Source organism: Lissotriton helveticus, chromosome 6, assembly GCF_964261635.1.
Source record: "Lissotriton helveticus chromosome 6, aLisHel1.1, whole genome shotgun sequence".
NCBI classification, from domain to species: domain Eukaryota; kingdom Metazoa; phylum Chordata; class Amphibia; order Caudata; family Salamandridae; genus Lissotriton; species Lissotriton helveticus.
In genome coordinates this window covers 1148109805-1148135544 of record NC_136067.1, presented here as the reverse complement: position 1 = coordinate 1148135544, position 25740 = coordinate 1148109805, and the positions used below count along the sequence as shown (strand labels likewise).

General features: G+C 41.6%; 1 protein-coding gene across 1 annotated transcript in view; it reads right to left on the bottom strand.

Moving 5' to 3' along the window:
• NT5DC1 (5'-nucleotidase domain containing 1) overlaps positions 1-25740 on the bottom strand; it is a 1533630-nt gene that overhangs the window by 930465 nt on the left and 577425 nt on the right. The gene's annotated exons all lie outside the window — the stretch shown is intronic.

The window sequence follows — 25740 nt, the reverse complement described above, 5'->3', positions numbered from 1 at the left end:
GGAGGGCAGAAAGCTGTCTGGTAGCTAGGGACCGTGTGAGGCCACTGGACCAACTGGGTGAACGAGTGGCACATTGAGTGCGGTTTTATGCCACGATTACTTTTATACCTTACAGCACCCATCTCAGTAGTCCCATTCAGAAGTTAGCCGGCTGAGTGGTCAGTCATTAAATCTGTGTTAGCCAAAAGGGTTACTGGCTGTCCAACAGCAAAATGACAATTTAGAAGTGTTACTGTCATGACATAAATATAAAATTCATTACCTACTGAATATTATACAGTTCCCTGCCTTAGGGCTCAGTAGTCCTTCCTTAGGGGAGACTTACATGTATCGTTAATGGAGGTGGGAACTTTGCCTTTGGTTTGAATGGCAAAGTCGAACTAGCAGTGTTACCCTTCCAGTATGCAGTGGCAGGCTGGGAGCCATTTTGGACTTTGTCACATACAGGGTGCCACAATGAGTGCTGCAGCCCTGTTAACTATATACAAGGGACTTATAAGTAAATCAGACTCTGCCAATTTGAGGTAGCCAATTCGACAAACACTTTATAAGGGTTTAGAACACTGGCACTGAGGTCTGGTTAGGAGGACTCACTGCACTCTCAGAGCCAAAAAATCAAATGGGGTAGTCCATATAGGGGCAAAAGGCGTGGATGGGACCTGCGAAAAGCCTATTTCCTAACAAAATAGAATAGAGAGAATTCAGTAAGTTACTGAAGAAGAGAGAGGAATGAACTAGGTTGAACACTAGCAGCCAAAGTGCATTTGAATATAAGGGGAGTTATTAGACTGGACAGTAGTGAAAGAGACAGGTGAGGTTGGTTCTACGTTTTGTGGGTAGTGATATCACCACTGTGAATGAAAGGCGTTTTGGGTAGATTCCAGATGAGAGGACTAATAACAATGTTTAGAGAGAGAAGTGAGGATCCTGAATGTGATAGTAAAATGTTTAGTACTTTGGGAGTAGACTTGGTTACTGGGGTCATACAAAGGATTTACAGATTTGATTGCATGGGATCTAATAATGTTGTTCTGGGCGCAAAAGAGGTAGTTTGAGTGGAGTAACATGGGGAGGGTGTAGGTTTGTGTTGGAGATGTAAGTGACAAAACAAGAGAAACGTGGTGTTTCTGATTGTGCTCATATTGCCAGAGCAAAAAGAAGCAGAGTCATTAGCCAAGAAGTTGAACTGATTTAAAATTGAGAAGGGAGCAAGAGTAATGTGTTGGTTTTGCATGGACTGAGAGAGAGAGAGAGACGGAGACAGAAAGAGAGAGAGCCTTTGTGGGCAAAACTGGACTGAAGTGATAAGCACCTGAGGTTATGTTTCATATAGGTACCCCAATATAGGCCCAGGTAGCAACCTAACCTTTCACCTATATTCTCCCCTACCATTACACTACATAACGGTTCTTGGGACTGACCTTTTATCTAGTTACAGTGCTGCTAACAAGACGTGGGGTTTTCCCTGAAAACTAGCCTCATTCAGTATGCATGAGGATTCTTGGAAACTCAGCAGGACTACCATCTCATGCATAATACCTATGTATAAGGGTCATTCCTTTTGTCATCCTAAGTCCGACATGATACAGCAAGGTAGATCCCCTGAGGGTACCACTTGGTTATATAAACACCATATCTTTTCTGATGCAGGGAGAGGAGAAAAAGGACTTCCATGCTGACGTAAGACGCTGAGGGTCCTGCATGTAGACACTCCATCTCGCAGTGGTCTGACATCCCTTGCAGGGGTGTCCATCTCGAGACCAAGACAGGGTCCCACAGTCTCCCACTTCAGGTAATGGGGTTGACTTTATCCTAGCAGGATTCTTGGCTTTACACCTACCTACATGCTAGGTACACTTAGGTACATCTAATTAGGGTCGCATTGTAGGAGTACGCATTTTATTGTCATGTATTTTTATACCTGCCTGTATTCATTGTTTTAGCACTATGGTATAAATCTACCACCCTTTTACTCTGTTGGTGCTTATAATCATTTATATCTGTTTCTGTCTTATGGTTGTTTCAGCACACTCATTTTACACTAGAATGACGCTGGTTCAATAAATACTTATTGAAAAACGTCCCCACCGTTTATTGTGTGTATCTCTCTGAGACACAGTGAGCAAGAGTGACTGAGCGAAAAGTACTGTACTGTTTCCACGATCCCTGATGGGACAGAGTTGTCATGTTCGATAGTTGCCAACAACTATTCTCTCCTTGGTAAGAGGGGTTTCTATTGGCACTGTGAGCTAGCTGGTATACGGGCTAACATACCCGGTGGGGGTGTCTAGAATCAGTCTGGACACCAATCCTACAGTCTATGTTGTCTAAACGCGCAGATCCAATATAGGTTTATAGGAACTACATGACACTGATAGTATGAAAGCTTGACATCCGGAAGGGCACATCTGAGGTCAGTAAGAGATTTATTGTGGATTGGCATGATGATCCCGCAGAATGAGATGCTCCCCTTTTGCAGAGACAGTGAGCATAGTGTACTTGAGGGATTGAATAGAGAGGTAAATTCGAAGTTAACTGTAAGGAGTTACAGAGGAAAAGGTGATACACACAAGAGTGAAATTTGAGGACACAGTAAAGGCAGTCATTGAGCAAATCAAAGGATCATGAGTTGGAAAGTAAAGCAAGGCCAAATCTGGTCAGTGTAGGCCGGTATGCTAATAGGTTGAATTTTGAATTTACACATGGCTGTCCTTTTTGTTGAAGTTGTGTTGATGATCGCGGTGGGAATTAGGGTGTAAAGGGAGCCAGAGGGATCACTGTCAGGTGCTGAATTTGTCAGTTCACAGGAAAGGAGGATAAGAGAGATAATCAAGAGAGTAAGTGAGGAAGATGTGAGTAATTGATACCAAGTAGTGATCAGAGGGTAATTAAGTAAACATTGTATTTTAATGGTGGCTATCTAAGTTGAACTTCTGATTACCAGAGATAATGAGTTGGGAGACAGCTGCTGGACAAAGATGACATCACGGTCTTCAAAGAATATGTAGGTTGTGCCAAGGATTGGTCTTTCCTAGTACCTGTGCTTTGGATAGTGTGAAATGCAGAATGCCCTCTTAAGAATGTCTAAACTCCCTGTTGAGTGCAAAATGCGGAGGTTCTTAAGACCTGCACTACCTGTATTGGGCCAAAAGAGCTTGGGTCTGATGGCTCAATGGACTAATGTACCCACTCCAGTAATCTGAGGTTGACCTTACTCCAAGATGTTTTGCTGGACCAACTCAGCCCTTCGTGCCCATGAAGTCAATAAAATGAATACCATTGAATTGGGTTTCCATAAACATTTGTTATTCAATGGCAAGATGCCCCAATTTTTGAGCATGTGCTTTACAAATACAGATTTTATGTTATGTTATTTTATGTACTGTACGGGAAGTACTGTAGTTCCTTCAAGATCCCAAACGTGAGTGCCAAAACCTTGCACCTGCGACTGCACATTTAATGGAAATGGGAATGGACCAACAAAAGAGGGAAAGTTGACAGGTACAAGGTGTGTAGAGATTGGCAGATTGGGAAACTAACAGCACATCATTTGTGCTGTTCCTGCTGGGGGCCCTCACCACTTTATATGGTAAGAAGGACCTGCACATGGAGATATTATAGGCAACATTATAACCTCACAGAGACAGCGGAGACTTATTTAGGGTCATATACTAAATTATAAACTTCAGTACCCCTATGAGATGCCACTGCAATTTCAAATGAGAGCTCACAAAAATAAACACAGACATGCTCCCTAAAGTAGATTCCTTGGAGTAAAAGAACTGCCATTAAATCACAGTGTTTTGGTGTCAGGACACTTTGGGTATTTTATTTAACAGCAGCCATGTCATCAACTTTGTCGATTTAGCATACCATAGGAGACTCAGTGTGACTGACCAAGATTAATTTCGTAATGAGCTTTGAGGAAACCAGGATCCTGTCTTCGAAATACAGAGGGTCAGCTTACAACCCTGCCCGTAAATCCACCTGTGACAAGTCATGGGTTAGGCACTCCAGATAAATATATGGAGGACCAAAAAACTTTCTTCACTTTTTAGCACAGTGTCAATGGCATGTTATGAATAGTATTAGGTTGGCAAGGGAAACTCAGAAATCAATAGGGACCTAGGGCATACATTTTTACTGTATTACATTAATGGGCCATGTGTTCTTGCTTTATTTATACACATACTGATCACAATTTATCACTTGTGTGTATGGCTTATAAGAGAGCACTGAGCACATTTCTGAACTAAACACCCACCACATCGCAGTTTTTAATGTTTCGTTCATTTTTTTGTGCTTTGATATAAATACCATTTGGAGATCGCTTTATGGATTATTTTTTATTAGAAACCACAGTCCTCCAGAATAAAATTAAATTTTATGAGTCACTCATCACTCTTTATACTGACACAGCCAAGATGTTGTCACCTTGTCTTATCTGACGAAGAACACTTTGATTTGGGCCACAACTTTGATGCTTAAACAAGATCCATGTCTTTTTTAATTCAAGGAGTTCTTGAATTGATTCCAAGCAGTGTTTCAGAGCCACCAAACAAAAGAGGAAGCTCATATAGCATTTCTAACTCTGAAACAAGGTTCATGAGAGATTGTGGCATATTTTTCGCCATTCAAGCAATCATTATTTAAAGTCTCTTGGACCAACAAAACAGTTGCAGCTGCTTTTTACCATGGTTTACATGAAGACATTAAGGAAACATTTATTATGACTGCCAATCGCCCCACCTCTACTGTGGAGTTAATTTACTTGACCCTGCACATCAATCATTAGTTAATGGGCTGGAAGAGATAACAGAAAATACATTCTGTGAGACCTCCTATGGTGCACAGACCTCCCACATTAACACACTCTAGCGGTTCAGCAATTGAAGAACTTGTGCAAATTGGCTCAGTTAGGAAAACATATATCTAATGAGGAGAGAGAATGAAGAACGAAGGCAAGCCTGTGCATGTAATGCACACAGCCTGGTCATTTCCGAAGAAATTCCCACAGCTATCAGGAAACTTTCCAGCTCATCCTTCATTAACAGGACTGTGTAAAGCTTGATCGCAGTAATTCCTGCAACAAGTAAAGCACATTTTATCTGGGACCGGATTATTTCATTATCAACAGGTCCACTGCCTATTGCAGCAGTAGTGGATTCTGCAGACTCTTGTTCCTTCATGGATTACTCTTTTACAATGAAAATAAATATATTATTGTTTATCAAAAGGGAAGATTCAATCAGGGCAACTGATGGAAAACCATTGATCTCTGGGATGTGACAAAGGAGACTATGCCTTTAATCAAGTTATCTTTAACTAGCCATCTGGAAGAGGTTTGTTTTGAAGTCATAGCAGCACCTACCTTTTCCATCACTATCGGAATTACCTGGTTACAAAAACACTAACTGGTCTCAAGAAACTATCTGCTTTGTCTCACAGCAGTGTCAAGACGCGTGCTTCATGACTCCACCCTGTGGAGTTATTATTACCAAGGAAACATTCATCAGTCTTAACAGCAGAAAACAAGGAGTTTGAAGATGTCGTTCCTGAAGAAGGTGCAAATCAATTACCTCCGCACAGAACATATGACTGTGCACTCGACTTAGTACCCAGAGCTACTATACCTCACAGCCGGATATACGCACTTACACAAAAAAAAAGAAAATTATTTTTAAAAGTATGTAGAAAAACCTACCCCAAGGCTTTATTCATCATTTTGATTCTCCAACATGAACTCTAATAATAATATTTGTGCCAAAACGACCTGGTGAGCTGAGACCATGCATTGACTATCGTAAAGTTAATCCCATCACCGTAAGAAACTGACATCCTTTGCCATGCATCTCTGTCCTATAACAAGTGTTCTCTACAGTAGACCATCTTAGGGCATGCAATCTACTTTGAATTTGCCAAGAAGATAAGTAGCTAGGAGATGAGTGGATGGCAGCATATAACAATAAGTATGTGCACTACGAACACTTAGTGATGCTAGTCTGCCTTTGTAATACCCCAGCTGCATTACAACGCATCTTCAATTATGTTTTAAGAGACCTATTAGATCAATATATAGTAGCCTTTGTAGATGGCATCTTGATCTTCTCCAACAATGTGAACATCTACAGAAAGCATGTCAGAAACAGTTTGCTAAATTTACCATGAAGCAGACTAAATGCGAAGGGATTTCATGTTCTATCAGGCCCCTTTCTAGATACACCATTTCCACTCAAGGAATCAGTATAGATCAAGCAAAGGTGGAAAAACTTCTACCATGGCTAATATTCGCTATATCAATCAAAGGTGCAAGCACATTTACAACGGCTAATATTCACAACTATTACAGAGATCCAAAGATTTGTTAGATTTGCTAACTCTTACCACCAGTTCATCCTTCTCTCTGTCAATTTCACACATTACCCGACTCACAAAGAAGGGGCTGACTTTCAATTGGAACCCTGAACAGAACAAGCCTTTTTTGCCCTGATATCTGCCTTTACCACTACACCCACTCCGAGATATACTAATATTTTTCATAGCTGAAATAGTTGCATCAGCAACAGTAATAGGAGCCATCTTGTCCTAGAGAGATGGAACTACTGAGGCATTACCTTTAGTAGCATGTTACTCTAGAACTTTATCGGAAACTGACAGATATTACACTATTTATGAGAGAGACTTACTGGCGATTAAAACCACATTTTTCCATGGGCTTCATTACAATCACAAAGTATTAGTATGGACAGATCATACAAATCTAGGGTTCCTAAAGGCTACGAGTTGTGAAAATCATGGCCATGCCCACTAGATGTTAATCTTTACGCATTTCAAATTCCAAAACCATTACCACCCTGGGAACTGGCATGGCAATGCAGTAGCATTATCGAGAAACAATACTACGGCTGAACACACTAAACCTCCAATTCTTTCAGTAATTCATATGGCTTCATCATCTAGCACTTTTCTGAATGACTTGACGATAACCACAGATCTGATTAAGACACAATAGATACAGAATTACCTACAAAGAGAAAGATACAGAATAGGCTGTTATATACTCAAGAAAGATTATGTGTACCTATAAATAAGCTATAGAATGCTTTATTACAATGGCATCATGACACTCCAATGTCTGGTCATCCCAGAATCCATTGAACAAACAAGTTGTTAACCAGCCCTTTTTGGAGGCCTCATCTCCATCAAACAGTTGATCAATAGGTATCTACTTGCAGCACATGTACATAAGCCAAAAGCAGGCACAATCAACCTTGAGGATTGTTATGACCCTTACCAGCAACCATGGAGCATCTTATAAATTAACATCATTGTTAATTTACCAACTTCAGAGTCATGCAGTTTTATGGTTAGTAGTGGATCTGTTCAGCAAATAAGGGCATTTTATTCCATTTTCTACATTCCCAACACCACAACACAGACAGTCCGTTTACATGGTCTGCCTAATACCATTGTCTCAGATCAGGTTTAATGTCATTTTGTGTATCAAAAGCAATGTCTCTAGCAATTACCATCCACAAACTGATGGACATAGAGAGAATTTATCAACCCACTGAACAATATTTAATCTGTTTTATCACTAAATATCAGCCTGATTGGTCAGTTGGATTTCGCAGGCTGAATTCATGTGCCAAAACTGTATACACAGTTCTTTGAAGACGTCCCCATTTCTTATACCTCAGATTCCATGTGAAAATGCATCCTTTACAATTGCCTAAATTATTAGCTCCCTCAGCTAATGCCTTAATCCAATCCATGTGACAGATACATACAGATACTCTAAAGTACCTCCAAAAAGCAAAGGTAACTTACAAGAAGTTTGCAGATGTACATCACGTGCCTGCTCCTTGCTATAAACAAGGAGATTCTGCATGGTTAGCCGCACGGAACCTCCACTAGCCTGGATATCATGGGAAGTTCAAACCTCATTTTCTAGGTTCTTTTCCCATCTCCAAGATAATTAACACAGAAACTGTACAGCTACAACAACCCTCCAGTTGGCATATACATCCTGTTTTTAATGTTTTCCTGATAAAAACCACTGCTGAGTTTTCATTATGCACAACTCATCTGCACCACTTGTAATACAAAGAGAAGATCCAAAATATGAGATGAAAGCAATAGCAGACTCCAGGATAAAACAAGGTCGACTTCAGAATCTGATTGACTGGAAGGGTTATGGACTAGCTGACTGTTCTTGGGAACCTGCACGCATATCTGGTCAAAAATGATATCATTAACTTTTCTCTAGCAAGCTTGGAGGAGTTTCTGGAATGGGGGTTACTGTCATGGGTGCAAGGAATCTCACTGTCTACATCGTCAAGAAACATTGTGTCACCCAAATACAGACAATACATTAAAAGAACCTGGAGGTTATAGAGACAAATAACACATCATAAGAGATGCTGTATAGTGCTAGAAGATCCTTCCCCTTCTATCGTGGATTCTGTGACTAACCTGGAGTATGTATCCTTTCCCAATCCAAGATGGTGGAGGGTAGTACTTCCAGGGTAAGCTGGGAAAGGACAGTATATAACCCTGTGCTTCCTAAAACCCTTTGACTGGCAAACATGTGTTTTGTTGAGGTTTTTGCCCATGTTGTACCAATTGACTGTCTGACTGACTGAATATTTATAAAGCACACTATTGCCGAGGCGTCTTGGCGCTGAGGTGTGTGCAATCCAGAAAATGCTAACAGATCTAAAGCTTGGCGAAGAGCCATGTTTTTATCATTTTTCTAAAGAGAGTCCTGCTAGACTGTAGTCGTATCTGTATGGGGAGCGAGTTCCAGATTTTAGCCGCTTTAAATGAGAAACCCTTTAGTGTGTTGCCTTTAGTGTGTGAAGTGTAGGTGTGAGTGTATTCAATCTTGTTTTTTACATCTGTATCTTCTAAATGTTGAGAGACAGTGTAAATAAAATGTTGGAGAATGTTTTTTTTTGTTTTTTTAATGGAGAGAGTATGGGCATTTCTTATGGTGTATATTGTTGTGCAGAATGTGTTCAAGAGTTTTGGGTGTCAGTTACTTTTGTGGTTGGAAGTGTGTTGAGAGTTTGAGGCTGCTTGTTGAGGGGCAGGGTATTTGAAATATGGTAATGAGTCGTGTAGGGTTTGTGGGGAGTTACGTTGAATGCAATTAAGATGGTGCAGAAATGTAAATCCATCGATTTGGACAACAGAATTGGTAGATCAGGTGAAAGTTGACTGAATGAGGGGCTTTAGGTGCTACACATTCTGTTAGGCAATAGAAGAGCATATTCGGAGATGAGGTGAATGTGTTAATGACAAAGGGAATTTGTGATAAGTAGCACATATTCCGTCTAGTTTCCTAATGCAGATCTAATAATCTATTATGTAACCATCAGAATAAGCTCATGACAAATGGTGGACGAGCAGGGAGGGTGAGCCATGTCTCTCTTATGGCAGTACCCCTACAGGTCTGAGTAGTGAGTTCTGCTGTGTCTGCTGTAGGTCCATGTGAGAAGCGGATACAGTATGATAGAAATGTTTGCTGTTGGGGATGTAATTGGTTGGATGGAGCGTATGTTACATGGAAAATCTGAATGAGGATGTGTGGTTCGGTGGTGCTTTTCTTGTGATATTGCTAATGAAGGTACAAATGGGGAAGAGAGTGAATAGGCATGGTCCTGAGAGCCAGGGACCACTATTAGCTGTTGGACAGTTTCTTGCCCTAAGCCCTTTTCTGTCTCAAAGAGATCCATATGGGAGTCATCAAAGAGAGCCACCCTTAATTATTTAGGTCCTGTACTTTGATATTAGAACTGGAGACCCTGGGAATATGGTACAAATGGAGGAGGAAGCAATGCGCAATAGTTCACTAACCAATCACCAGCAGGCTGTGCCAGGCATGAGATTACTGGTAGAACACTTTTTAGTCACAGAGGAAACAGAGACTAGTCATGCCCAGATGATCCTCTCATCATGCTGGCATTGTGCCGGGCTCTGGACCCCATGGATGGAGAAGATGAAGCCTTCTCAGGGAGGACAGATCATGATCTCTGATGAGTTTTTATGCCACCATGGCCACGAAGCGGAGTTCAGCTATTGAATCATGCGTAAATCATAAGTGTTATAAGAATTACATCACATGGCAGAAAGTAGAACAAATTCTGATGCAAAAAATGAGGATTGAAATAACATTAAAGGTCATGGAAAAATTGATGGGGGGGAGGGATTTGAAAATTGGAAATGATGATCTTTTAACAATATTGTTGGTTTGTGCTAGGCTGAGAATAGCACGAGACTGGATATCTCCAAAGGCCCCCACAGCTATGGATTGGTGGGTATTAGTCAGGCAAATCTATGATATGGAGAAAGCACTAGCTAAATCGAAAGGCGTTAAAGCGATGTGTAAATTTCACTCAATCTGGGGACCATTGCACTAAAATGCTAAACGTAAAATGGAATCTCCTTTTTTTTCTCTCTCTCTATGAATGTATAAATCGGATAAGTATCCTGCTCTTTGGGGTTGGAAAAATGTATGTAATTATATTGTTGATCGCTCATGCTTTAATTCTGATGTACAATGTTTAATCATTCTAATTGGGGTTAAGATTTGGTTTGTATAAATCTGCTTTATGCTTGCCTTTGTGTTGACAATAAAAAATTATTTTACTTTTTTTTTTTTAAAGAATTACATCACATGGTAGCACAAACTCCCCATAAAAGAGCACAAAATATAAATACCAACTGGGGGATCAATATTTTTAAATTATATGTTTCTACATGGGAGATATCTTATCACGATGGATGTTTGCTGAAGTTAAAACCACCTGAAAAATTAGGCTGTCTTGTCACTACAAGACATATATCTTACAATATCCCCCATTAACAAAAAATGGCGAAATCTAATATCATGCTGCCATGATTGCTTACTTCCTATATTTTTGTACAGAATTTTAGAAGAAAGGGAATGACCCTGTCTCTGTATCCTACCAAACAAAACATAATAAAAAGCATATTCTAAACAAAAAAACATTCTACGCTCTTAGATTTCTTTTAATGTCAAACAGAACTTTCCCACAATTCTCACCAGTCACCAGATATTAAAATCTACGAAAAATAAATCACAAACACCCGGTGGATGAAGCCTCAAAAGAAGGAAAAACGAGCTCTTAGAAACATGTGTCTGTGCTGAATGCAATGTGTTTGTCAGGACAAAAAAAAATTATTTCACAAAAACGCCCTGCTTATGCCAGAGTACATGAACTGTTGCCCAGGTTAAATATGAAATATTCAGCTTTCATATGTTCAATGTACAGTATGTAATTCCAACACTCGATTAACCAGCAAACACCATTGCTAGCGGCTGCTTGTGGCCCATCACCAACATGGTTTGGCCAGGGATACTCTCAGCCTTTATAGAAGATGAGGGCGCAATTCAGAAAGCTTTTTGAAGACGTAAGTCAGAGATACCTCTGGAAACAGTAGTTATGTATGCATGAACTCACACCACATGATTCTCAAAAACATGCGTTGGTTAATAATTTCCAAGTGACTGTGACAAAATGGACGCGCCCAAGGATTATAAGGTCCAGCCTACCCCACGCCCCTAATGGGCCTAACTCCTTAGCTTAACAAGGAAGCATTCACGGCATAACAAGGCACATGCGATGCATACCCACATGAAGCAGGTGTATGTAGTGTTGTATAAAGTGCAAAAATCCCTGCATTTTTTTACAACTATGTTTAGGAAGGCAATGCTTCTACAGGAAACATTTTTCATAGACATTAGCATGAACATATAGCACTATAGATGGCTAGCTGTGAACAATGGGGGTATTTTTCACCAAGGGGTTGTGAGTGGCACCAAATACACAACAAAAGCAACCTTGAGTCACCTATGATGTCATTCAGATCTCCAGTGTGAAAAACATAGATTTTCAGATGGATCCCTGTCAACACCAGGAAAACAGTGACTCAAGCCCTCGTCACCAGCTGAGTGGACTATTGAAATGTTCTCTACACCAAAACATCCTCTCATCTCCTCAAACGACTAAAGATTATACAGAACACCTCAGCCAGACTCATCCTCAACCTCCCCAAACTGACCAGCATCACCCCCCACCTCAGAAGCTTCCACTGGCTCCCTGTTCAGAAGAGATGCCAGTTCAAGCTCCTGACCTACCCCTACAAGGCCCTCCACCATACAATAAAAATACTGATCGATTGATTGATAGTCCAAATACATTTTGGTTGCTAATTATGGGCCAGGTGTGTGGAACTACTGCAATTGTGATATCCTCCAAAAGGTACAAAATAGATTCCTTTGCACATTATAAGCGGCTCCTGCTAGAAGGTCACCTATTTTTGTCATTCCAAGGTGGGTTTGACTCACTTGGAGGATCTAGTCGGGCTGGCCCCTCTTTTGCTATCAAAATTTGGCAAACCCCAGAGGTAGGGCTCCCCAAAACAATCCTAATAGATTTCCTGGCTCGGGATAACATGGTAAACATTTCCTGGTTAGATTATGCCAATGGCACTTTAGCAAGTCTGGGGGGTTTCAGAGTATTTCACCAACCCAGATTCAATAGGGGTTTCACACCATGGGCCCGCATTAGGCGCATTTTCTTTGACCAGCGTCACCCTGAGCAGTGAACAAAGGCTTTGCAACTACGTTCAATGGCAAATTATTTTGTATTAGCCTCCGAACAGGATTTTAAATTGTATCTAACCTATATACAAAACCCTCAGTACAAACTAGATTTAACTCATCTACGTCTTGGGTAATTACACTTCCTCTTAACTTTTCCTCAACAGGGAGAGTGGTTTAGAAACCTACGATTTTTCCCTTGTGATAGCCGTTCACAACAAAGTATAGTACATTTTATGCTTACATTTTATGCTCTTCTGTTCTTTGTACCAGTCCTTGCGTTCACGACTTTTAGTTCCAGTCTTACCTCCTCTGAATTTTAAATCGTACAAGAAAAGCATGGTTTCTCCCACAGCTAGGTTAGGCAGGTTTGTTGTCCTGTTATCAATTTTATTAGAGGCTTGCCAATTATGAGGAAAATATATTCCTAAACATATGACAGCATACTGTCTGTTATAATATCTATTTCTTGTATTTTATAGCTTAGTCTGCAAATTTGTAGGCCTGTTTTATTTGGCCTTTCATTTCTAAATCATTTTTTATTTTTTTATTTTAAAACATATAATGATAATTTTATTTAGCGGATTTTTTTGTCAAATGTATTGTGCGCTCGAAATACTGTGTGATGTACTTTTATGGCATTAGTGCCGAATAAAGTTTGATGGGTTAGAACTTTATAACTTTTGGTCTTTGCCTTTGTGACTACGCCCACGGTCCCTGCAAGGAAGAGAGCAGAACTTTGAGGCCTAATGCTGAAAGCTCTATAATAATAATAATAATAATAATAAAGGGGTTTGTAAAGCGCCTGGTGAAGCCATCCCGGCGTATCCCCGCGCTATATGTGAGTATGTCTTACTCCTCTACATTTGGGAGTACGTCGTGCATTTGGGAGTAAAACATACCTACTCAGAGACACCCCTTTGTGAGTTGAATATAAAGGAAGGTAGAGGATTGTGCCCTCACAATTGTCAACAAAGGTTCATAAGAAAATTCATAAGAAAATTCAGGCGTTATTTGAAAGTTTAACATGCTTATGTTTTATTTCATGTTTCATCTGTATAGAAGGACAGCCGACACGTGTTTCGCCCAAGGGGCCTATTTAGGCCGTGGGCTTTTTCAAGGCAAAATCGAATGTTCAGTCCGATAAGATTCGTGATTCAAATGAAGGCCGTAGTCAAAGTCTCTGCGGTCCGGGAGCAATGGAGTTTTAGAAGACTCAAAATGTAATTGAGCTTTTCTCCAAAAAACACGAAAATAACTTCCCTAAGAAAGGTCAATTAAAATTAAATCAAATATATAAATCACACAGCTGCCAAATACGGCGCCGCAGCGCTAGAAGCAGACTACTAGGCACAATAATAGCGTGATGTTAAAGACTGAACAACTACGTTTTAAGCTGGTATCTAAACTGGCTTTCTTTAGCCATTTAATCAATAGTGTGTTTGATTTATTTGAACAGCTATATTACTCTAAGACAAAACAAATGGGGAGACAGAGAAAAACGATGGCACGAGTGTAAGGCTAGTCGGTTTGTGGCCAGCCACAGCTGAAGGAACTGCTCCCCGACCACAGTCAGCTCAGTTTTGACAGAATAACGTACAACTCAGTCTGGTACTTATTTTGTAAGCATCCGTAGACCAATAAACACGGAAGACCAAAAAACGTTGTCCAAAGTACATTTTTCATTTAACGTAAATAAATGGTGGTTGGCTTATTAATTAGAAACACTAAGGAATTCGCCGCGGGAGCCAGGCTAATCCGATCGGGTGCGGATGCTGCCAAAATAAATGTGGTACCTTCCTTAAGTTAGCACTGGGGATCAAATGAATGAAAAAAAAACCTTCCATCTCCCAAGCCGTCACTTACTGCTGGAAAACAAAAAAAACCCGATCCTGTGCTGGAAATGAATCAGAGGGGCAGCCCGTCGTTCGGTAGCCAGCGTATGATTCAGCAAAGCTTTCTTTAAAGAGTCCCAAAGCTATTAAAAGCCGGTGCTCGGCGAGACCTGCTCTGTCCAAAGCATCTGCGAACGCCGGCAGCCGGCTCCCGCTGATTCCGTCAGCAGCGCAGCTTCCAGTCTCAGTGAGTGACAGTCACGCGGGAAGCGACCGGCGCGTCCCAGAGCATCTTCAGTCCCTGAAAGGTAGGACGCTAGCGTGCTCGTGGAGAAGTGGCGGCATTCATGCAGAAGGTAAACGTATTGAGATGCTGACTGGCAGGTTCAAGACACCTGTGACTACATTTAAAGAATGTTTTTTTATTTTATTTCAACAAACATATTTGGAAAAATAACACAAGGGAATTCTGATCAGAAAAAGGCCGAACATCTCAGCACACAAGCATCTTTCATTATGATGTATTTTGGCTCTTGGGGTTAGTTACTGTGGAAGATATATATATATATATATATATATATATATATATATATATATATATATATATATATATATGTGTGTATATATATATATATACACACACATATATACATGTATTTATATATGTGTGTATATATATATATATATATACACACACACACATGTATACATGTGTGTATATGTATATATATATATATATATATATATATATATATATATATATATATATAGAGAGAGAGAGAGAGATTACGTTTTTGTGGTATAATAGTCTGTTTTATCTGGATTTAGAGCAGATGTGTATGAAACTGCAATACTTTGCGCCTGTATATATTTAATTTTTTTCCTTAAATATGTGAACTTCACAAGATTTGCACCCTTTAAAAGGAGTGTGGCAATAAAGTTGCGCAAAGCAGGATTTGCAAAAGAATTTTAGAAAAAAATACTTGTAGTGGGAGAATTTTCCAGCAAAAAAAAAACATTTTTGTAGGCGAGTTCTTCTATAATCTTTTTTTCCCTGAAATTGCTCCTGCCAGGAAAGCTTTGAGCAGTTCCAAACTTCCCAACTTCATCAAGTGAAAAACTTGTGAACAAAGATTTTTATCAAGCTAGAAAGATACACAAAGGCAGCAATGAATACCAGCTCCACAGTTCTGCTTCCAATTACATCGGAGACCTAGTGCGAGGCTCCTTATGTAACAAACTAAATGTACTGGCTAAAAAAACATAGCAAAGGCAAGAGGGAGCAGGAGGAAGGGAAGGAAGGCACTTCACCAATGAATGTCACGAGGAGGGTTCAGGACCTTTGGTTGGTTTATATGGGATTTATTTATTGAAATGCTTTAATGATGTATTGTATTCTGGTAGATACATTAGTGAAAGACCAATGAAGTAGGGAGTAAGTGTCGAACTTGAGGAAATAAGGTTACCACAATTGAGAGGGTAGTTCACACCTTTGGACTTACTCCCTGACCCATAAATTAGGAACAGTTTGCGGTTAAAATGTGGATTATAGCGAGGACTTTCCTTAATTTGAGGTAGTTAAGCTGATCTCTTAAAATAGGCAATTTTTTTTACCAAAGTTGGGGGCCCAAGATTTTGAGGCATCTTCTGTGTTTAATTTGTTTGGATTTACATTGGCAGAGATTGGATGCATTCGTGGACCTCAGGATCCTCTGAAGTCGGTATCATGAAACAAAGTCAATAGGTCTTGGTTTAATATAATACCGCATGCAAACAAAGGCCAGCAGAAACTATGTTCCTGTGTCATAACACATGAAAGTCAGACCTATTGGCTTTGCCTCTGCCCAGCTGTGGTGGTGGTGTTGGTGGTGTGGTAGTAGTGCTGGTGTAATATTGGTGGTGTTGTGTTGGTACTCTAGGGGTGGCACTGGTGGAATCTGTAGTGGTGGTGGTATGGTATTGCTGTGATATTGGCAGCAGTGTTACTGGAGCTGGTCGTAGCATTAGGGTTATTTATGGTGGTATTGGTGGTGGTTGTGGCCGCAGCAGTGGTGGTGATGTACTGGTAGTGGTACAGGCGATGGTGATATTGCAGGTGGTATCAATTACGTTGCTGGTATTGAGCTGGTATTGGGCATGGTTGTCTTTGTAGTGATCATGGTACTGTTGTTACTGATAGTTTAAAAAAGAAGTCAAATGCCTGCTCATAAACAGCCACCGGAGACAATAGTTCTGTAACTTCTACACCTTTGGAATGACCCTTCATCCTTGTCCTCTCATACCTTGATGCAATTCACTTTCTGTTTAATATGCGCATGTTCATATCCATTTGCCTTTTAAGCTTTTAAAGTTTTTGCACAGTTTTCTATGGTTTTCTGCCTGCTAAAGTTCAACCAGCAGACGTCATAGTACATTGCTCTGGTACCGACCGGGTCAGTAATCTTAGGCTCGTTCATGAATAGACTGGTGAGTCAATAGCTTTGTAGCATCACTCACATTTTTAAATGCTGCTCACATCTCATGTTCTACCTGTCCTTCGTTGCAAGCTACCTTTTGCGCAACATACTGATGATGATCTACCTTTGTCTGTAATCTGCTTTTACTGTTGTTACGTTGATTTCGATTATACATTCCCACTCTACCCTAAACTAGCGGGTGACGTTGTGCAGTGCTCTGATATCCTGTCGGGCCATGTTTGTGCTTTATAAAACTTTTCAAATAAATAATAAATAAATAAATAATAGTAGTGTGCTATTGTTGGTGGTGTGATACTGTGGTGGTATTGGTTCTGCTGTAGACTTATTGGCATTGTTGTTGGTGAATGTAGTAGTGTGGTACTGGTGTTGTGTGATACTAGTGACGGTGTTATTGGAGGTGGTGGTAATAGCGTTATTTGAGGTGGTATTTGTTGTGATTCTAGCGATGGAGGTTTAGGTGGTGGTAATGTTGGTGTCTAATGCTGATGGAACTGGTGGTTCTTGTATTGGTGGTGGTACTGGTGGTGGTGGTAGTGCTCAAGTTGGTGGTACTGGTGGTGGTAATGGTTGTATTGGTTGTGTAATTAGTGTTGGCATTATTAGTGGCAACTATGCAATTGGTGCTATTTGTATTGGTGTTAGTGTGATATTGGTGGTGTGATATGAAGGTATTGGTTCTGTGATGGTGGTATTGGTGTCATTGGTGGTGGTGGTATTGGTGTCATTGGTGGTGTTGATAGAGTGCTTCTGGTGTTGTAAGATATAGGTGACAGTGTCATTGAAGGTGGTGGAATAAATAACACTGCTACTTTGGTGGGACTGGTGATACTGGTATTATTGTTGGTGGTGGCGGTGGAGGTGGTGTCTAGTGCTGATAGTATTGGAGGTAGTACTGGTTTTTGTGATGTGGTGGTGGCATTGGTGCTAGTGATAATGATAGTGGTATTGCTACTGATAGTATTATTAACAATGGTGTAGGTCATTGGTGGTGGCTTTGGTATAGTATTAGTGGCGTGGCGTTGTCGTGCTAGTGGTATTGGTAATGTGTGCTATTGATGGCTGTGTCATAGTGGAGTGCTGTAAAAACACGGGTTAACCCAAAAAGTCACTGGGACCTGGGTGGATAGTTGATACAAACAATGTGGTCCCAGATAGTAAAACAAATGAATCAAACATAAAATCACTTAAATAAATACAAGAAAAATTATAACAACATTGTTTTTAATCACAACGTGTCTCGTAAAAAATCATTCATAAAATAGATACACAGTAAATCACATATAATGCCCCTACAGGGTAGGACAGGGAAGGGTAGTGATGGGATAGTGAAGGTATAGGAATTGTAACACTGGTCATTAAGACCTAAATACACCAAAGATAATAATAAATTAACATAATAGAAAAACCAATTCATCAATTGATTCAGCAATCATGCCCCAAATAAAGCAGAATCACAAATGATAAGTCAGGGAAGAGGCTGAACACGGGAGGAAGTGTCGACGTTTCGACCCAAGTAGATGCAGGCGTAGTGTAAACCTTGCTGGAGGGTCTTTATCAGGACAAAGGGACGTGAAGGGAGGGGCAATGACTTCCGTTCCATTGAATCCAATTATTAGCTCTTGACTACGTCCCGTACAGACCCTGCTGTTGGATGCGGCTACTGAACCACGATCCCTGAGTAATTCTTTTCTTTTTACCACAACGGCGCCTAACCTCTGCCGTCTACAGTAATTACATCAGAACCCCCGTTCAAGCATGTGTTTCTCCTGACAACAGAGATTTTAATGATACGCATGACGCTCTCACCGTAACAGCGTACACAGCATCGGTCCAAGACACTGCATTCCGGGTTCTCTATACGGCTCATGACCTACAACCTACATACGTTGTCTACAACACACCGGTATATGCAAATCAGACGCAGCCCTAGTGTAGTATTGCTGAGAGCCATTGCAACCGAACCCCACGTGCTGTATTTCCTTAATAACTAAAGGACTTTGATCTATGGGCGGTACCTTTTTCAATACCTGATCAGAAGTCTTCCAGACCAGATTCATTGCCCCTCCCTTCACGTCCCTTTGTCCTGATAAAGACCCTCTAGCAAGGTTTACACTACGCCTGCATCTACTTGGGTCGAAACGTCGACACTTCCTCCTGTGTTCAGCCTCTTCCCTGACTTATCATTTGTGATTCTGCTTTATTTGGGGCATGATTGCTGAATCAATTGATGAATTGGTTTTTCTATTATGTTAATTTATTATTATCTTTGGTGTATTTAGGTCTTAATGACGAGTGTTACAATTCCTATACCTTCACTATCCCATCACTACCCTTCCCTGTCCTACCCTGTAGGGGCATTATATGTGATTTACTGTGTATCTATTTTATGAATGATTTTTTACGAGACACGTTGTGATTAAAAACAATGTTGTTATAATTTTTCTTGTATTTATTTAAGTGATTTTATGTTTGATTCATTTGTTTTACTATCTGGGACCACATTGTTTGTATCATGTGTCATAGTGGAGGCAGGAAATATATTGGTGGTGATTTGGTATAGATGTTAGTTTGTTAAAAAATAAGCAATTAGGAGGCTGTGTTAGGCTCACACTGAAGTCTTGACAAAAGCATTGAAAATGCCTGCTGCAGTCACTAAAATGGTAGTTTTCTGTTTGTATACAATGAATGAGATACAGAATGGAATGTGGGGAAAATGTGATGGTAAAATGTACTTATTAGGTTTAAAATAGTCTCTAATGCAGCACACTGCAAGTACTCCAGAGGAGGCAGAACGATCCACCAAACAGACGGTCGAAGGGAGCTGATCCAAAGGCAACTTTATTGTAAACAAAAGGCCATGCACACAGCAGTGCTGTTAACCCAAACCTTTCGAAGATGAAAATATAACTAGTGGTTGTACGCTAAAATACTCATATGAGAGGGAACCATTTTTCAGGGTGTCATGGTGCTCTGGTGTAAGATGTCAAAAATACCATTCTGCAAAGAATCTGTCACAAATCAACTCTATGTGCCTTAGAAGATTTGCAACTCTATTTTGGGAGGCGGTTGTTATATTTTTAAATCACAAAAGACATTTTTTGTGAGATAGAAGAATTCTGGGTGTTGCAGTCTTATTTTGTTTCCACTGGACTAATTATACTAACACACCTGAAATCAATAATTTGTAGGTGAAAATCCCTGGACTGGAGACACTGATCTTAATTGACCTGAAGGGAGGTGGCCATACTCCTTCGTACGCCTAAATCTGTATCATCCTTCGGTTCGATGCAGCCGCGGTCGGTAGTAGGAGTTCATGCAGGGCGGTGACGTGATGAGGGGGAGGGGCAGGGTGGGGGGTAGTAATGTATGGATTACAGAGTTTAACAGGTAAGTAAATATATAAATAAATAAAACGAATTTCGTTGCGCGCACTGCATCGCATTTGGTGACCGCGGCTGGTTCGATGTATGAGTAGATTGGATAGCCTTTTAAAAATGTGCACCAAAATTTGCACCAAAAGAACCCTTGTAATGAAGCATTCCTTCCGCTCCTGATGCCAGGTGCTACATTAAACATCGACCCATCACCCAAAGCCATGCTCCTGCTGAGGGCACAAAGTCAACAATGTGCATCTCGTCCACCGAAATCTTTAATAAGGCAAGTGTTTACCAATTTGAATTAGTTCCCAATTTCTGTGTGCATAAGCACTGTAGAAAAACCTATGTGATCACTAATGGTTATTATAATTTTAATTGTTTTATATAGCGTGCACTGCATAACTTAATTGCGTCTAGGCACAGGGCAGATATAAGATCCGTGATGGGGATTAAACATGGAGAACAGGCTCGTATGGTGGTTGTGGAATGTCTTCCAGTATTATTAGAAGTGGGTTTTCATTTTTTTTGTAAATGTAAGGAGGTTATGTTTCATATTTCATCGGCGTAGCCAGATTTACAGCAGCAGTACTGGCTAGAGAGCTAAAGTAAACAGAAAGTAACGTTTTCTTGGACGCCATGTTTCTAAACATACACTTAGGTAGTTTCTATTTTTTTCCAAATGCAAGTTCACTTTCAAGGTGTTATGTATTTAGCACTTCATATCACAGCCTTAGTCCTGCCGTTTCCAAGCATTGAAAATTAAAGATGCAACTATTATAGGGTTAATTGTACTAAATTTACTGACCACAGAAGGGTAGAAAAGTAAGTCTGCCTTTCCAGGATTCGAACGCGTTACCTGTGGATTGCCACAGTGAGCCTCAATTCACTGATCCATTTTTGGTGAACTGAAAGAGTGCACTTTTTATATTTTTGCTTTTACTTTGCACTTGGAAAATATAAAAAGTAATACTTTAAAAAAGATACTCTAAAGGGGTGGTGATTACTGAGATTGGATTGCCACTGTATTATAACCTTTTCACTTCTAGTTACAAAGTGAAGACTCTCAGCCCTTGCTGATGATCCCCTGAACTTGTTTGTGAAAGAGTTTGTTGGCCTTATCCAAACTTCTCGTCACTGAGTGATGCAAGCCTATGCATTGGTAAGCAGTTACTCAGAAGACACACTTTTAAACATCACAGGAAAGCGCTTGTTTCCATTTTAGGTGCTTATTTCACTTTTTAGGTCTGACTGAGAGACATTTTAGATGTCTCACCATCTTTGTGCTTTCAAAAATAACCCTAATAAAAATGCATAATATATACAGGGGATTTTAGTCAAACCTCCTCCGCCACTAGTCTGCTCAAGTAACATTCAATTTTTCTTCCTTCCACCAAACCATGCAGCAGTGACAGTAGGTCAGCTCACTTCATTCATTGGTTGTCTTGCACTGTGAGTGACTGCATTTTTCTAGATCGCATATACACAGCCTCCTGAAAAGGAGCGCACTTCAGTGCCAGGGCTGGTGTGCGTGTGCTAGTGCGCCACTCTTATTTTGATACTTTTGTCCAAGTTTGTATTGCCGGTTGCAGAAGTTTGCAAATAGGAAAACTGGGCAAGGGCAGACCTATTGGCTTTTGCCAATGCTTTTTTGATTTGTAAGACTACAGCCAGTATATATGAGGCTATTGCTTTCTGATAAGGAATCTCTTTTATCAGTCCTTTCAAGGAGCGGCCCACACAAATGGTGGACTTCATTTGAGAACCGTTGCAGGTCTTACTCAGTAAATGAAAAGTGGCCCGCAGTTCTTGAAGGAAAGGAGAGCATCACTAAACAACTCCCCAGTCCAGTGTCTCCACCCCAGAAGCCCATACCCCTCTGCACTAGAAGCTCCATCTCAATTTAGACCCCACAAAAAATGAGGCCACCAGAATACCATCCTATAGTTCTTCTTCTCCACCTCATCCAGTTTTTTACATAGGGCTGGCCATTATGTGTTCCTTCCCACTCAAACTCTGAATGGGTTGGGGAAGGTCTGTCTGCTCCTTATACATTCCCTTGTCCTGTGCGATTGGTTATCAGGAGCAATCCCAATATAAATGTGAATCCCATCCTTCTGGGCTGTTTGGTATTAGAGATGACAGGAAGTTGGTGCTTTGCTACGACAGCCCACGTGTAATGCTTCCCTGCCCCCAGTGTCATCTGGCATCTATGGGGAGTGGTGGTGCGGGCAGATGGGTGGTGGGTAAACATAAAAAATAAACACTTCCCAGAGACACGTCCGACTACGACCCCTTCCTTGCTGCACGTCTTTCTCCTGCAGAGCAAGCCCTTGAGAAGTGCCTTAACCAATCTTGGCACTGTTGTCATGCTGTGAGAGCAGTGCCCTGATTAGAGGGAGCTGCCTCACTCGCCACTCCCAAGGACACTGGAGCCCTGCACTTACTTAAACCCAGCTGTGATAAGACAGAGGTTTCAAAGAGCGCATGTCTAGCTGGCCGTAGCAAGACTAGGAAGGAAAACAACGGCTCCTGTGGGATAATACTAAAAATCCTATGATAAAAATAATGCACAATGGCAATATGGGGGGGTGGTGTGGATGTCAGAAAGAGAAGCTGTCTACACACACATATCAGGTTTGGTATTTCATTGCATTATTTCTTCATACAATATATATTCAAAAATAAACAGTTGTGACTGTACAAAAGTTTAACAGGTGTTAAGTGTCCCAGTGAAAATATCATAGAACCTACGCTACTCTAGTGTTAGGACACGGATCAGTGCTTTCCACCTAACTGCGCTGTTCTCGCCGTATCCGGACTACAAACCCCACAATCACACCGGTGGGAACTACAACTCCCGTCATGCTGCGCGCTGCGCATGCGCGAACCAAACACACGGAAGAAACTGTTTAAAACGGACCGGGAGAAGGAGGAGGCTGTCGGATATTTTCGCGTCCACCGAGGAGTCCGCGATTTTCGTTCCAGGTGAGCGGTCCCTCTGGAGAGGTAACTCTCATCTCTTGTACCACGCGCCAGAAGCGCCAGCACGCCCCAGTCCCCGCTCGAGGGTTTGAGCAAAACTCAACGCGCATTGAAGCGCCACCACGCCCCAGTCCCCGCTCGAGGGTTCGAGCAAAACTCAACGCGCATTGAAGCGACAGCACGCCCCAGTCCCCGCTCGAGGGTTCGAGCTGAACGCTAAGCACATTGAAGCGCCAGCACGCCCCAGTCCCCGCTCGAGGGTTCGAGCTGAACTCAAAGCGCATTGAAGCGCCGGCACGCCCCAGTCCCCGCTCGAGGGTTCGAGCGGTGTAGAACGCTTTCCAGCGCCTAAACACTCATTCCCCTTCACTGTCGTTTCGAGTGCCAGTAACTCGAGTACGCAGAGCGGCCGTCCCCGTTCGAGAGTATTCGAACAGTGGGGCTCTACCTTTTGTTTTCCTTTCATCCTTCTTTTGCCCTCTGTTGGGAGGTGTCGGGACCGGCATCTATGCAGAGGACGAATTAGAGAGTGCTCATTCCCAAAACCCCTATTCCTCAGTTCGAGTGGCATTGTCGGCCATTTCTTAGCACGGTGTCCTCTGTTGGGTGACTGTCGGGACCGGCAGTCGTGCAGAGGACGGTTGGACGCCCATATCATCGGCTACACCCCACGTCTTTGGCCCTTCGGCTTTTGTGGTGCTCGTTTGTTCTTTGGTGCTATTAAACCTACCGAGTATCAACCCATTTGCGTTGTTGCTGTTTTCTCAACCCCGGGGTACTCAGGGGGTTACATCTAGTGACATTAGAGTGGCATATAAAAGAAGGTTTCAATTTTTTTAATTGTTTAAACAAAAAGAGGCGACCATGTAATGTTTATACAATTGATCATCAACAATTTAGACAATAGAAAACTGTTGTTTGTGTTCTGCCTCTTTGAACTGTTGACGGTGTTTCAACCCTTTGAGGATATAGGGTCTCCTCAGGACTGAACAGTGTAGGGACACCTGAAGCGGGCCTGCGCAACTAGTGAGAGAAGCGGTGGCACCGTGATAAATTAGTGAAATAAGAAAAACTCACAGGGGTCCCAGCCGGAAGCCCATGTGAGGGTGAATTTAGCAGACACGTATGATGATGTCGCTGGTCCAGGAGCTCTGTTGTTGCAATCCAAATGTCGGTCAGAAGATGCGGGGGACAACAAGCGTGCAATGGCGCTCTGAGTACGTGGGAGCTTTCAGCGATGTGGCACGGTGATCCCTTTGCCTTTAGGGAAAACCCTTTAGAGGATGTTGCATACGCTGTGATAAACGTAGTTGCGGCGCCGGGCTCCCTACGTGTTCTGTCTCTGGTACGTCCTCTCCTGAAGGTGCAATGACCGTAACAAGACGGCTGGCAAAAAGACATGCACACTTTGAAAAGTACCGAGGCAGCCCACCCTCCTCTCTGCTGCTGTTACTCAGTAGCAGACCCGCCCCCTTCCTGTTGCGAGCATCAGGACGGGGTTATATTGAAAAATAAAATGGTAATAAACCAACTTTATTGCCATTTTATTTTTCAATTCTGGGGCATTTTAACCAGTGGGGCGACGCTCCTCTTCTCAAACGGATGAGCTGCCACTGCGGCTCCCCTCTTCGTTCATCTGGGACCACCAGCCGCTAACATTCCACCGGGTCGATAAAGGCAGGCAGACCCACCACAAAGGCAATCTGGCCCAGCCTGCGACTGCTGACAAGATAAGGTCAGCTCCCCTGGATGCCAACCGTGCATCAAAGAAGCGTTCTGGCCATGCTAAAGGAAGAGGCATCCCATCATGCCAACCCCAGACTCATTTGACCTATGCCTCTTTTGAGACTGTAAAGTATATGAAAACTGGTAAAGGCTAATACTACCATCTCCTTCGGAAGATATGGTTTCCTGAATCTCTAAAGTAAACAAGCATTTGCAATGCAATAGGTCTCGCATTAGGAAAAGTTTGAGCTTTTAGTATTGTAAATGGCATTGGCTATTTTTTTTTGCAGTAGTTACGTTTTGTTTTTATAACGCTGGATGTTGTTTCCTGCTGTTAATGTCTATTGTGATAGCAACTGGGTAAAATAATTAGCAATATTTGCCTGCTATTAACAGGGGAGGCATCTTTCTAGAAAACAAAATAGAGATCAGGGATGTCCTAACCACAGTGGCGATGTGGGACTTCACCTGTGGGCTGCTACAGTGCGATCTTCAGAGTTGCTGCGGGTCCGCCGTTTTACTGGAAACTGACAATAGCACATGAGAGAAGTGTCAGGTAGTGTGGGATGAGAACATATCTAGACTAAGTTGGGTAGAGACACCTACAGCTCTTCAAGCAAGTAGAAAACCCATTCTTTTCTCTTCGTATTTCATGGCAAATGGAACGGTCCCGGTGGTATACAACATCAATTGCAATGTTACAAGATGTAATG